Source organism: Rattus norvegicus, chromosome 13 (assembly GCF_021556685.1).
Source record: "Rattus norvegicus strain SHRSP/BbbUtx chromosome 13, alternate assembly SHRSP_T2T, whole genome shotgun sequence".
Classification (NCBI taxonomy): Eukaryota; Metazoa; Chordata; class Mammalia; order Rodentia; family Muridae; genus Rattus; species Rattus norvegicus.
In genome coordinates, this window is record NC_141546.1 from 91935603 (window position 1) to 91951305 (window position 15703).

The following is a 15703-nucleotide window of genomic DNA, read 5'->3' on the forward strand; positions in this document are numbered from 1 at the left end:
ATACAGCCACCAAAACTAGATAAGATGGATGAAGCTAAGAAGTGCATGCTGATAGGAACCGGATGTAGATCTCTCCTGAGAGATACAGCCAGAGCATGTCAGATACAGAGACGAACGCTAGTAGCAAACCACTGAACTGAGAATGGGACCCCCAGTGGAGGAGTTAGAGAAAGGACTGAAAGAGCTGAAGGGGCTTGCAAACTCATGAGAACAACAATGCCAACCACAGAGCTCCCAGGGACTAAACCACTACCCAAAGAGTACACATGGACTGACCCTGGACTCCAACTGCATATGTAGCAGAGAATGGCCTTGTTGGGGCACCAATGGAAGGGGAAGCCCTTGGTCCTGCCAAGGATGAACCCCCAGTACAGGCAAATGTGCTGGGAGGTTGTAAAGGTGGGGTGGATGAGGGGGGAACACCCTTTGGGGGAGGGGGAGGGGATAGGGGGCTTATGGACAGGAAAATGGGAAAGGCAATAACATTTGAAATGTAAATAAAGACATATATCCAATAAAAAAATAATTGTGCATCCCGGAAGCCCTGAGCCAAGCAGCTTCCTGGTATTATACGATTAGGGTTCTGGTTCCTCTTCTCTAGGACTCCTCACTCAATCCATCTGCACGTGTCAGCTTTCTGGTCATGGTTCTGAGATGGCCACTCACAGCAGCAGGTATAGCATGCTTCTTTGATTACGTGGATAGAGAACAGAGAGAGAAATCCTCCCTGAGCTGATTTGGTCAACTTAGATCCCATACACACCACAGACTAGGAGCAGAGGCTAGGACAGGCCTTTGTTCCTAGGCCAATCCCAACGGTGTGATTCTTAGAGAGATGGCATTACCTCTCCCTCTCTCTCTCCCCCCTCCCCCCCTCCATAGAAATGCAGTATAATTTCCCATGAGTCACCTGGTTTAATGGAGGAAGAGGCTGGTCAGAATTCCATTGGGAAGAAGAAAGGAGGGGAGGGTCACTCCATCCCAGGGGCCATTGGCCCAAAGCCACATGCAGTAGAGAGTAGATGACATGATGTTATTTCTCCTTATCAGGGCCGGGTAACCTGTGGAATTAACAGCATGTGTTGAACTTGGCCCGGGTTGTGGAAGGAAGGGGCAAAATGTGGGAGGAAACCAGTGCAGCCTTTCCAACCTGTGGAAATTCTTCTTCAGGCTGAGAATGGCCAGGGCAGAAGGAACATGAGGAAGCTCTCAGATCTGACTTGCATGCCTGAGGCATGAGCTGGGTGGAAACTTTAGTTCAAGTAGGAACCACTGCTACCCGGAAGGACTATTTTGGGGTAGCCTAGACCTGAAGGGAGATTAACGACTTCACCTGGTAATTCTCCCCTTGAATTAACCAAAATCCACTGCTGCCAAGACTCTGTCTTTCCCAGGGGGAAGTTGGCAAGATGTGCCACCCTTGGAGTGACGTCAAGACCACAGTGTACCACGTGCTTGCTGTGTTCCTGGGTCGAGGCTTTCCTATTGATTCTGAAAGTTTTATATATTACCTTGCTGGGAGACTAATCTCAGGGCAGAGTCCCTCTCTGCTACAAGGCATTGTTTCGACTTGAGGCCATTACTGGAACTTTTTACTATTCTAAAGATTATTATTGTGTTTCTGACTGCCCTGGTCCTCCACCGATCCAGTGGGTGTGTTTGGTGGGGAATTCTCTGAGGTTTGTGGAGAGCATTTTGGAGAAATGCAGTTAGATAACGTCCCAGCTCTCAGAGATCCTTTTTACAGCATTGCCATTTTCACATTAATCATCCTGTTTCTGAGGCACCGACAAAAGCTTCACAGCTTTTCTGCTGGGTCTGGGGAGGGGCGGTTTCTAGGCGAGCTCCTCCAGTCTGGAGAGGCAGCTTCGGACTGAGTTGTGGGGGCGGTGTGGAAAAGCTTTTGGCTCCTGAATTACAATAAGGATTTGAATCAAGAGAGCCCACAAAGATTCTGCCCATAAAGCTGTTCCACTCTCAGTTTCTTTTTTGGGAAGTGAGGCCCCAAGTATTAATGTTTTACCCCCACAGAATTCATTTTGCAAGTGGTGTACACAAAGAGGAGAGACTTGGAAAGTTCTCTCCCCACCCCCAACTCTACCCTATAACTTAAGTTCCGGGAATTTGAGGCGTATGTGCTGAATTCCTGTGATACTGTTTTCTTTTTAATTTTTAAAAATATTTTAATATCTCTCTCTCTCTCTCTCTTTCTGTGTGTGTGTGTGTGTGTGTGTGTGTTTGCCTGCTTGAACACTCGTGTGCACACACGTATGAGTGCAAGCACTGAACAGGTGCACAAGGATGCCAGAGGTGTGAGATTTTCCTAACGCAGGAGTTAGAGGTGGTTGTGATCTACCCAACATGGACGCTGGGAACAGAACCCTGATCTTCTGGGAAATCAGTAAGTGATTTTACTACTGGTTTCTCTCCCCATCTCTGCCCTGTTCCACTTCTATGATACGGCCTTAGGTACTGGAATGTTCTGCCATTTTCTTAGGTTTGTTGGAAGAACTGGCTTACTTCCTTCGCCCCTGTCAGCATCTTTCTGGCTGATGCTCTGTTTACTTAGCTTCTTCCTCCTAGCGCCAGGTCCTAGAATCAGCCTTGATGCTGAGAAGATGATTGTAGACTCAGTAGTATTAAATGAACGAAGAAAGAGTCTTCTTCTGAACACTCAAGATGCAATACAGTGCCGTGGCTGCTAACCTTCAGAACCCAAGATCCTTTGCTGTCCTCCAGCTCCACAGTAATTCCTGACTTCTTGCATGGAATCACTACACCCTGTGCCTCTCCATCCACCAAAGGCCACCAGCCCGTTCTGCTACCTCTTTCTTTAACAGTGTCAACTCAGCCATACCCTGCCCTGAGCCCCAGCTTGCTGGATGGGTTTCCTCACACCACTGTGGTGACTTCTGCTGGCCTTGCCTGTTGGGGCTCACTCATGTGTACCTGAGGGTATGCCTGGGTTTTTGGTGGCTGTTTGCATCCTGCCTGAAAGGCTCTTTGGTACAGTGTCTCAAGCCAATGGTTAAAACATGAGGGTTGCCGGCATCTAACCAGGAATGGTGTGCTGCAAGGAATCCAGACACCCCACCAAGCGCTCGCTGTCTAGGGACCCAGTGTAGAATGCTTTTGTAAGTCTTCTCATTATGCTCTGAAAATGTGCGTAGACGCTTCTGTAGCTAGTTTAATTAGAGAGGGCTCTATTTAAAAGCGTGACTGAATTCATGACAGCTTTTTGTCACTATAAGTCTTCTCCATTGATTAGTGGGTGCCAAGAATATAAGCATAACAACGTAAGATGAAGTCAAAACCGAAGCCGGGCTGTGTTTGTAGTCATTTCCCTCACTCGCCAGCCTCAGAGATGCTGACTCCCTTGGGTTGCAGTGCTTTGCCTGCAGTGCAGAGCTCCTAAGAAACCCTTTATTCTGGACTGGCGATGGCTCGGTGGGTGAGATGCTTGTCACCCACCTGACTCGCTCTCCGGATCTTACAACAGAAGGGAACAGTTGGCTCTGACTTCCACATACACACTATGGTGGCACACCCATGGGCACACACGTGCATGCATGCGTGCACACATGAATCTTTCTACATTAAGTGCAAATCTTGCTGAAAAAATCTTCCTGCAAGCTACAGTTGGCAGGGGTGTCCGGGTGAACAATGGCCACAGCTACCTACAGAAGCTGTCCTGTCCCGAGTTAGGGTACATGTCACAGCTGCCTCCTGGTAAAATTTCCAGGGAGGGACAAGAGTCCCTTCCTGGGGCTTCTATTGGCTGGAAAGCATCCCTCCAAAGACTCCTGCATAGTAGTAGCCTGAGCTCTGGTATACGCTGTTGCCTATGGAATGGGACCTTTGAGGGTAGGAAGGTAACACACTGCTGACATGGCCAGGTAGGGATACTGAGATCCTAGCACTGTCCTCTGTCTAGTTTTGCCTCTGGAGTACTATCAAAGCCTCGAACCCTGAACTATCACAATTCACTTCCTTCTTTTAGTTAGTCAATCCTCTCATGCATGTTGCTGTATTGACTGCTCATATCATTAATTAATTAATTAATCTAATTAATCAGACGCAAAATCCGGGTCCTAAGGTATCCTGGGTAAGCATCCACCTAAGCATCTCACTGTGTAGAAATGAAGAGATGGAAAATGTAGCTGGAACAAATAACTTCCGTGCTAACAATTTGCAAGGATTGACCCAGAAGCCGCAAGACTGTCAACCCTTGTTGGAAACCATGGCTCTCCTCCATCACCCCTCTCCTCTCCTCTTCTCACGTTGTGTTTCTGATATGCAGTGTCTGTGGTGTGAGGCTCCATGGAGAGATCCAGAACTTTGGAGCTGAGTGATGCTCCCCCCCACCCCACCCCCCGCCAGAACTCAACATGACCTTCCGATGACCCTCTGAGGTCACCACTGTGGCTCAAGGCTGTAGCAGAGGAAAGAGTGGAGAAGAGTGAGTGCTTCTCCCCTCAGGCCCTCAGAAGCTGTCAAAGGGAACTGTCTGCCCACCCCGTCTCCTCACTGAGAGTTATATAAATGGAGCCTGTGTCTGAGAACCAGATACACCACCGGAAAGATGAACTTGGGAAGACCATTTCATTGACACCGGTGAGTTGCCCTTGGCTGGCCCACGCTGGCTCACAAAGCAAGTACATTGGAGACAGCCTGTTGGGGAAGTCATAGGGAGCAAACAACATTAGGAGTGGCACACATCATCCTACACCCTCTGTGTGCCCGAGGAAGAAACTTCTGTGCTTTGGAGACTCCTGTCACAACCAGGTCCCCTGAATCCTGCCTGCTAGAAGTGCTTTATTACAGTCCAAGACAAGGACTCTTGTGCACGGTGGGAACAGCTTGAGAAAAGAGATGATGCCTGCTGTTCTCGTGGCGAAAACAACTCTCCCCTAGATATCAGTGTAAGGGTTCACCCAAAGCTAGAGACTGTGTTTTGTACTACGGACTCCTGTATAGCAAAGACAGTCATGGTACTTATCTCTGTGCAGACTGTGGTTTGAAGGAAAGTACAGAGGTGGGAAAGTAAATAAATGCATTTATAATTACATATTCTGAGAAGGAAGTGCAGTGTGTGTAGGGGAAGGCAGAGGAGTCCTTTTAGAGAGCATGGGGAGACTGTTTATAAGGAAGTTGTTTTTAATAATTATGAAGGCTAAGAAGGCACCAGCCTATGCCTGAGTGTGGGGTTAAGAGTGATTTGGGCTGAGAGAGAACAATGTTCCAATGTCCTGGGGTAAGAAAGAGTCTTCTTCTGTGAGAACATGAATAATTACCTTGTATGAGAGGAGTCTGGAGGAATTACTTCTTCCTGACAGTCAGTGTTGGGAGGATTGCCCACATGAAGATGGGTTATTCGAATAGTAGAAGTTAGCTAGTAATTGTGAGCTTAGTCAAAACTAATCGAATCAAACATAGGTACAGAGCCCCGGGAGGCTCTAAACAGGCGGTCCCTGAATTCTACTGCCGTCTTTTCTATTAAGACTTCCATTAGGGGGTTGGGGATTTAGCTCAGCGGTAGAGTGCTTGTCTAGCAAGCACAAGGCCCTGGGTTCGGTCCCCAGCTCCGAAAAAAAGAAAAAAAAAAGACTTCCATTAGAGGTGTGCTTTCCCTCACTACAAATGGAATTCTATTCTGCATCATGATGCATGCCTTTAAAAACTGAGAGCGAGGGGTTGGGGATTTAGCTCAGTGGTAGAGCGCTTGCCTAGGAAGCGCAAGGCCCTGGGTTCGGTCCCCAGCTCCGGAAAAAAAAAAAAGAACCAAAAAAAAAAAAAAAAAAACTGAGAGCGAGAGCGAGAGAGAGAGAGATCGAGAGAGAGCAAGAGAGTGAGAGAAAGTAAGTGAGAGAGAGAAAGAGTGAGAGAGAGAGAGAGCAAGAGAGTAAGTGAGAGAGAAAGTGAGTGAGAGAGACAGAGAGAGAGACAGAGAGAGAGTTCTGTATTTTCAGTGGGAGAGGAAGACTAGCAAAACGATGCCCTAGGAAAACAAAGAGTCCAAGCAGAGACAAGGTTCTTATCTGCACAATTCCATGTTCTTTCTTGTCAAAAAAAGCCCATCAAGATCAGAGACTAGTCTTAATGTGTGATAAACAGGCAGAAGGAAGAGAGGACCACTGTTGGGGTGTGGGGGTGGAGTGGGGACTGGGAAAAACCAAAGGGACTGGACTCGGAGGGTCTATGTTGCTATTCTGTAAAGAACTACAAATGCAAGACCAGAGACAGACACTGAAAAGTATATCTATACATACAAATTTATGAACATCTTACAGTTACACATACACAATTGTCAAGGATCTTTCCGGAGTCTTACAAGCTTTCCAGGCAAGCAAAGGACCTGGAGTCTTAAACTTGGTCTACCCCCTAGTCTCTCTGTGTGCATATGACTGGGTCATCTGTGTGTGGGGAACCACTTATCCAAGACCAGACAACAGGACAAAAAGTAAACATTGTTTTCTGTGGTGAGCTCCTGCTATGGTGACAGGGAGACACTGAAGGGTAGGATCGGATAGGCTAGAGAGGCCAGCAGGTCAGACCTGGATTGTGGCGTGCAGAAGGTATGATGAGTGTGAAGTGTCCTCTTCCTCAGCATGCTTCACTCAGCGCTATGCTTGGCTTCCTCTATGAAAAGGAAAGCCCGTCCTTGCTCGTAGTTGCGCTGTGAAAGGTTTGCACCTGGCTTCACAAAGTACAATGCACGAAACCTTTATTTGGTAAGTAAGTAAGTAAGTAAGTAAGTAAATAAATAAATAAACTGAAAAACAAACCTTTGTACCTCTGGCCCAGCCTCATCTAAGAAGAGCAATAGTATGAATTGTCCAATTGGCCATGACCATGAAGAAATACTTTCATGACCCTGCTTATGCAGGTCCCTGTGTCCTCAGTGAATCAGCCCCTATCTGTCCCTGCTGATGATTGGAATTTGCTGTTATACCTATATGGTTTGTCTAAGTCAACCCCCAATTCTAACTCTATCCTCTCTGAGTTTTCCTCTGGAAACATAGGCTCCTGAGTGAAATCTCAGTCCCTTGCTGACTTGTAAGACAACTGCTTCAAGAAAAACCCCAACGGAGTGAATGATCCTGACTGGGAAGGAGAGCCTCAAGCACTGGCTTTTCTAGAAAGCAAGCCTACTGAGCACGTGCCATGCACAGACACTGAGGGAGACCCCGAGGGTCAGGGACAAGTAAAAGAAGGCTTCTGCATATGGAGGTGGCCTTCACCCAGTGAGAAAGGTAGATTTCGTGATCTGTCGGGTGTGCTCAGGGAATCTGGGAAAGGGATTCTGGGAAGAAGGCAGGGAGTGAGCATTAAATGTTGAGATTCTCATGGGGCAGCCAGCAGTTGACAGGATGCTCAAGGAGGCTGTGGGGATGGGCACAGAGCAATGCTTTACACTTTGTCCTGGATCAGATCTGAGGCCGTGTTTCAGTTTGGTTTTCTTTTAATTAATAGATTATTTTATTTTCTGTTTCTTCCTGGTAGGTTTTAAGAATAAGACTTATGTGTTCTTCCTGGTGTGAGACTCATGTAAGACTTTAGATCCATTTCCTTACACACACACACACACACACACACACACACACCCCTATCTACAATATTTTTAGCCACAGCATAAGAAATGAGTAACTTTTGAATATCAAGTACATCTTGGGAGCAATAAACACAGAATGAAAATTCATGATTTTTTCCTATTACCTACAATACCATTTAAACCACAGGTGAGTAGCTGGGTATGGTAGCCCATACTTAGATAATCCCAATACTTGGAAGACTGAGATAGGAGGATGGCTATGAGTTTGAAGTTAGGCTGGGTACATAGTGAGTTTCAGACCAGTAGGACCCCATCTCTAAAACCAACCAGGATGGTTCGGTGAGTAAAGTTTCTTGTTTCACAAGCTTCACTTGTTTTCACAAGCAGAGTTTGCCCTTTGGAATTCATGCGAAGGTGGAAAGGCAGACCCCACAAAATTATCCTTTGATTTCCACAAGCATGAAGTGGCTGGGTGTACCTGCACTCACACATATACGTAACACACACCACACACACACACACACACACACACACACACACACACACACACTCTTAATGCATTTCAAATTAAAATTCATCAAGAACAAAACAAGGAATATCAACTCATTAGCTTCATTGCCCTCTACTAGAGCATATACAAAACTCCAGCTACCTTGGGACCAAGGCTCACCTCACAGAGCTCTACCCAATGCTGTTCGCTAGGACCTATGTTCTTGGTCATAATCGATGAGCATCTAGATTGGAGTTATATTATGAAAACACGGCTGAATGGTAGAAAAAGTGACTCTCATTTACTCCTGAGTCCCAATTTAGTGGCAAGCAGTGAGGTGGCTCTGAGGAAGCTGATGAAGTGGCCATCAGCTTTCTATGACTGTAACAAAATAACCGAGATAATCAGATTATAAAGCAGGAAGGTTATTATGAATTACAGATTTAGAGGAGTTAGTTTGTGACTACATGGATTCATGGCTTTTTGATCTGTGGCAAGTCAACACATTGTTACTGAGATGTTACTAGATTCTCACAGACAGCATAAGACCTCCCATTAGTCCCCATTCTTAGGATCTTCCCCACCTCCCAAGAGGGTCATGCTGAGGTGCAAGCCTTTAACATGTGAATGTGCAAGAGACACTCAAAATCCAAACCTGATTCCCTTCAGCTTGGTTGTGTAAGCACCTACTGCATGGCCACTGTTCAAAGACAGCTGTTGGGCTGCAAACATTGGTGTGACCTTAGCTCGACCCAGTGTGCTGAGTCTCCGCAGTGAGGGTCCCACACATTTGCAAAGGCAGCCTGTGCTCAAAGCATCACTGCTCCTGTCTTGTCTGTTTGCACCTTTGTGTCAGCAGATTTCTCTAACCCAGTGCCATCACACGGTTTCTAGTTAGTTGTTAGTTTTCACCAATCCTAACATTCTTGAGCTGCTTGTTAAACGTTTCAAATGAGGCTTAAATTGTGGCTCTGTGGAACACGGTGGTTCCACCCTCAACACTGAAGGGGCTCACAATAAAATTGATGGTGCTGCTAACATTTTCACATGGACAGAGCTTTTAATGTTTAGGGATATCACTGAAAAAATCACAGGCTCATGTGTTTTCATGTAACATTAAAGTCTCTCTCTCTCTCTCTCTCTCTCTCTCTCTCTCTCTCTCTCTCTCTCTCTCTCCTGTGAAAGTTGTCAGAATCAAAATGGAGTAGCTCACTTCAACCCTAGTACAAAACCAAGCTGTGGCAGGTTGTGAAGTGGGGATCTCACACACCGGTCTGTCTTTTACAGACAGTTATCATAGGTCTCAGCCTTGCACAGAAGACACATCTGAAGACACCAACCTTGGACTCATGTTGTCCTCTCTGTTGATGCTTGCATCTAAGAGTTACTGAGCCTCCGCAGTCTTCCTCACACTGCCTCTCAATGCTTGCTTCCACCTCTGTGATCAGCCTCAGTGTCCTTTATCATTTGTATTCCGGTCGTGATGTCCTGCTACTTCTGAATGAGCTCATTAATCCTTGGAGACTTTCTGTGTCTCCTCTTTAGGTGGATGGTCCCTAGCACAGTGTTAGCCTTTGGAAGGATTATGAATATGTATTCTCATTGTAGACAGGTAGGTTGGATCATACCAATGTTTCCTGGCTTAAGGGTACATGGAAGCCCAGGGGGATGCTATAGCTTTGGTCCTAAGTGGAAACAGCTTAAATGAAGTGCCCAGGAAGATGACACTGGTTTGTTGTCCACATGGGAACTCAGGCAGAGAACATTGCATGCCTGTGTTGTTGACAACTTAGAGGTTACCAATAAAAGGCATCTGGTCATTCTGAGATTCCAGCAAAAGTTCAGAGTTCAGTGAATAATGATATAGACAGTTGCCTGTTTTATCTTCCAGGACGTATCACTGTTTGAACACCTCTCTAAAAGAAACATTTTGTTTCTTTGTTTTGATTTTGCCTGTGATTTGAAGGGTTCACTTGTCAGCTTAGTATTTACTTACCACCTGCCCCTAACCTGCCTTTCAGGTAGGAGAGGATGCCATTCAGTGGTTAGAGGGGATCTGTTGTCACCAATGAAAGCATAACCTATGTGCTCCACCCAAAACCTAGATGGCAATTCTGTTTTCCAAAATTTCCCTTTCAAATTTATTCCCCCCACCATCCCTCTCTCCTTTCACCTCTGTCTCCTCTCACCTCTCTCTCTTCTCACCTCTCTCTCTCTCACCTCTCCACCCCCACTAATGCTGCAACCCTTTAATACAGTTCCTCAGGTTGTGGTGACCCCCCAACCACAAAATTATCTCATTACCACTTCATAACCATACTTTTGCTACTGTTATGAATAGTAATGTAAATATTGGATATGTGACGTCACAACCCACAAGGTGAGAAACATGGATTTACGACATTTGATTTTTTTTAAGAAAATTATAAATACCCCTTAAGCATTAAACTGTATGTTTAAGTCTTGACTTTGTAGTCATGTTCTGAATTGTTTAAACACATGATGAATTTGAAGCCTATAGGCTGAAAAGGGCAGGGTGCCTCTAGAACTCAGAGCATAGATTGTAGTAAAAAGATGAACTTTCTCTCCAGTCTTCAGAGTGGAACCCTAAAGATTCTGAAGGATCATTTGGAAATCCAACTACAGAGAAGGCACATTCTTCATTACACTTAGAAGGTTGAAAGAGATAAAGTAGAGAAGAGGGTGGGACTGGGTGCCAGCTGACCTTGGAAAAATGTAAAACCACCCTTTCTGTGAAGTTTTATGCAGAATACTATGATTGTCCAAATGATAAAACAATTTGTCATTTTGTTGTATGCCATTGATTGTACTTCTGTAATACTGGCCAATGTGATTCTTTAAAGCTTTGTTAAAAAGCTTTATGAACATCAGAAGTAAAGCAGTTGTAATTGAAAGGGGCAGGAGGGAGGGAGGAAGGGGGAGAGAAATGGAGGGAGGAAAGGTGGGAGGAAAGGAGTGAGTGAGTGAGGGAGGGAGGGAGGGAGGGAGGGAGGGAGGATGTGAATTCATGTCCCTAGAAAGAATTTGGACATCATTACAACATAAGGTCTTCAACAAACTTTTGGGGGCTGGCCTTGAACTCAAGATCCTTTTGCCTCACTCAGCCTCTCAAGTGCTGGGCTTTTAGGCATAGGTCATGATTCCTCTTTGCTTTGTTTTTCTTTAAAGGTTCAGACATGGGGCTGGGGATTTAGCTCAGTGGTAGAGCGCTTACCTAGGAAGCGCAAGGCCCTGGGTTCGGTCCCCAGCTCCGGAAAAAAGAACCAAAAAAAAAAAAAAAAAAAAAGGTTCAGACATGTCCTGATGATGCTTTAAGTATTTGGCTTATGCTGTTCAACGTTCTTCAGCATTCAACCAACATAAAAAACATATGACCCTTACCTCAAAAAAATAAGAGAGAATTTATTTTGGAGCCAAATATGAGTGACCAAAATCTAGCTACACAAATTTAGGTTACTCCAAATAATGTGTTCACATGTGGTGACAGTTTCATGAAGTTTTTACAGTAATGCAACAGAGAAAGTCATAAATCAAAATATTTTTAAAAATACACTGGTGCAAACATCAGGTGGGTAGGTTACAAGCAAAGCAAGGAGACCTTACCTAGAGGCCTCGGGTGCTGTCTCATGATGTTCTTCGCCATTGGATTGGTGGGCAATCAGGATCTGTTTGTACATTCTAAAAGGATTTACCCAAAAGTCACAGGATGTTAGATCGAACCCAGAGGTGACTAATACATGGACATCTGAGAGGCAATGGTAGCCCGAAAGAATTAGGCTCTGGACCTGCAACATTCCAACTTCTTTACAATCATTGACCTAATTAAATTTATCAGCTTACTAGATAGGTCTTCGATGGATGTAGGTGTGAATTTTTTTCCAGGAACTTCAGCTAACAATTCTCTGTGTGTACAGAGATAGTAATATTTGTGATCAGTGATAAGGTTGCTAATATTTGAATGTGACTAGCCCGGACATACTGGCTGCCTCAGGATAAAAGGGTCACGGCTGTGTCCACCTTCATGGGCCATCCGGGCCACACACATTTGCCATGGTGCACAGGTTGGACAACAAGGGTGCTAAGTATTGCTTTCAACATGATTTGAAACATTTGCCTGTTTGATGCTTATCCAGTCCCCATGGATCCGGAGTTAGCATCCGAAGAGGAGTGTAGATTCCACCGTGTATTTGTGGTCACACTAAGTACCAGCATCACGACGCACCTCTGTCACACGCCTCCGTCTGCGTCATGGCTCCTCCCAGCACGTGCTCTCACGTATCTGCAGTTATAGCAAGGCTAACAGTGAGGCAAACTCCTACAGGAGCGTGTGGAGCAAACTGGGAGCTAATGTTCTATCTCTGTCTCTGGCTTTTGTGGCTCAGTTCGACTTGAATGCTTGAATGGATTGAGCCGAGGTAAGAAATGGGTCTGGAATCAGAAACCTAGACAGGAAAAATTAACTCCGTTCATTCTGAACCATTTTAGCATTTAACATTCTGGGGCAAAAAAAAAAAAAAAAGCAAAACAAAACAAAACAATAACAAAAATCCTTTTCTGTTTAAACCTAAAGCTCAAAATTCAACATTAGAAGCTGCTATTTCTTTTTTCTTTTGGGGATGGGGGTGCATAACTGTAACTAGGGTACTGTTGAGCTCCACCCCCAGCTAGGGGATTGCTTTAGCATACAGAATGGCCTTAGAAAAGTTGCTTTTCAGGGTTGAGAAGATGCCTTGGGGGTTAAGAGTGCTTATTGCTCTTGCAGGGGAACCAGATTTGTTCCCAGTATCCACACAATGGGTCACAACTTCTGTAACTCCAATTCCAAGGACTCAGACTCCTTTCCCTCCCCACTTTCAGGCTCCTGCATGCACATGGTGCTCATAAACACACACACACACACACACACACACACACACACACACACACACACACACACACACATTAAATGAATAAATGAGCAAATCATATAAAATATATCTATTTTAAGAGCAGGGTAGCTTTTCAACCTTCACAGTGCATCAGTGCCACCTGTAAACACAGATACCTGAAGACTGTGGGTGCTCTGGGGTGTTACGTCTGTGAGCATATGTGAGGTTCTCAGTTATTCCCCAGCACTGAAACTACAAACAATGACAACAAGCCCAGCCAACCAGCGAACAGCAACCCCCATCCCAATACCTGACCAAGAGATCTTCACTTGATTGATCTATTCTACTCTTTACCAAGAATTGTTAGTACTAGGGATTGTTGTACTCAGAGCTTCATGCATGCTAAGTGTGTCCACATTCCCACCCTGACATTCAATTTCTTAAAAGCCCTTATAGTCTGGTGACTCTAGTGATCCATCAAATACTGAAACTTCAGATGGTAGGGAAAACAAGACAAAAAATTCTGAAGTATAATAAACAGGCAATAGGGTATGTGCCAGTTGTAGAACTTCTACTTGGATTGCTAGAGGCCCTGGGCCTCAGCACCACACACACAAACAACTCTTTACGACATTAAATTAGACATTAATTTTATGGAAATGTCTGTAAGTCTGGGTAAAGCTGCTGTTGGTGGACGATGTGTCTTTTTCTAGAGCTAAATGTCGCTGATTAGTGCCACTTATTGTTCTGAATTAATCATGCCTTTGTTTCCCTTCTATGTACTCGGGGCCTTTGGAATCCATTCCCTACATGGATTGAGTCTGCCCTGTCTACCAAGGGTCAGAACAGCAAGCCGTCAGGCCAGTGTTTGATTCCAGGCTCTCCCAACTCCTTTTGTCATAATTCTGATCAGCAAAATAGGAATACGGAAATAGGATTCGGGATGAGATCATCATTTTAAATTGATGTTGCAACTTGTGAGATTTAGTTGTTAGGACCCAGAAAAGTTAAAAATCACACGGTTCATTCAAGAATCCTAGTGACAGGGCTGGAGAGATTGTTCAGTAGTTAAGAGCACTTATTGCCTTCGCAGAGGACTCAGGCTCAGTTCCCAGAACACACACGTGGCTCACAACCTCCCGAAACCCGGGTTCCAGAGGATCTGCCTCTCTCTGCCTCTGCCTCTGCCTCTGGCTTCCAAAGGTCTCTGTATGTGGTTCATACACACTCAGACCCATTCAGACCCACTCAGGTGCACGCACGCACACACACACACACACACACACACACACACACACAACACGCCATTACCACTTTTTAAAAAATGAATCCTAAGGACAATGATGATGATGACGATGATGATAGCATGCACTGTCTGTCGGATCCCATTTTGAGAGCTTTTGATCTGTGAGGCAGGAGTATATCCTCCCCACCCCCGTGCCTTTAAAGATAAGAAAATCAAGGCTCAGAGGGGTTGGTTGGTTGGTTTCCAGAGACGGAATCTCGATTCAGCGTCAGTGTCCCAAGTACTTGTGTTGAGCTCGGATTGTACACCTGGCTCAGAGACACCATTTTTAATCAGTTCATTTGTTTTTTTGGGTTTCAAACTGTTTCTCAGGCCAGCTTGGAACCCAGTGTGAAGCTGTAGATGTTGAACCCACTGAAGCTTCCTGTCTCAGCCTCCCACGTGAAGGGATTATAGGCATGAACCTCACACCTGGCAGACAGGTTGGTTTTAGACTTGGTTTTACTATTAATTAAGTGGGTAAATGTGCCTACCTTCCTTACTGTTTTCAGGTTCACAGTTCTGTGGCTGGTTAGTAAATCTTCTTGACTGCCTTCAACTTGATGGTTTAGCAAATCTGTGAATCATTAGTTCCCAATGTTGTTTGACTTCCTGTTTTATTTAGGCAGAAACACATGTATTCCTGCACATTGATGTAACGTGTGCTTTTCCAATGCCAGTCCTTCTCTGACTCCTTTCGACTTTGGTCCTGCTCCCTCAAACTCTTCTACATTTGGGAAGACTTCTCTTCTAGAGGTGGTTAGCTCGTCCTCGGGAATCCATGCTAGAATAGAGGCCTGTAGGAGCCACGTGCAAGTCTGAAAATAGCACTGTGTAGAAAGATAACAACAATAGCAACCAAGTTACCTACTGGGCCATAGCGCTCTGGGGAGAGTCACTGCCTTCTTCCACGCCGTCTTTTCTCATATCACGTTTTAAAGATTTATTTATTCTGGTTTTCTATGTATGGTTGTTTTGCCTGCGTGTATATATGCACACTATATAAATGCCTGGTGCTCTTATGTCAAAAGAGGAACTGGAGTCATAGATCATTTCAAGTCACCATGTGGGTATGGGGAAACCCAGGTCCTCCGCAAGAACAAGTACTCTTAAGCACTGGGCTATCTCTCCAGCCCCTTCATGTTGTTTTAATGGTGTACTTCTCAACCTTCCTAATGCTGTGACACTCTAATACAGTCCTTCATGTTGTGTGACTCCCTCAACCATGAAATTATTTTGTTGCTACTTCATAACTGTAATTTTGCTCTTATGAGTCATAATGTAAATATCTGATACACAGGATATCTGATATGCAACCCCTTGTGGGGTTTGTAACCTGCAGTTTGAGAACCACTGTCTTAATGACTACTAGTCAAAAGGCTACTCTTCTAACTCCAATGTACAGAGGAGCACGGCCTGCTAAACCAAGGCACCCAGTGGTGAAGGACAAAAACAGAGTTTCATTCTACTTCCAGATTTGAAAGTGT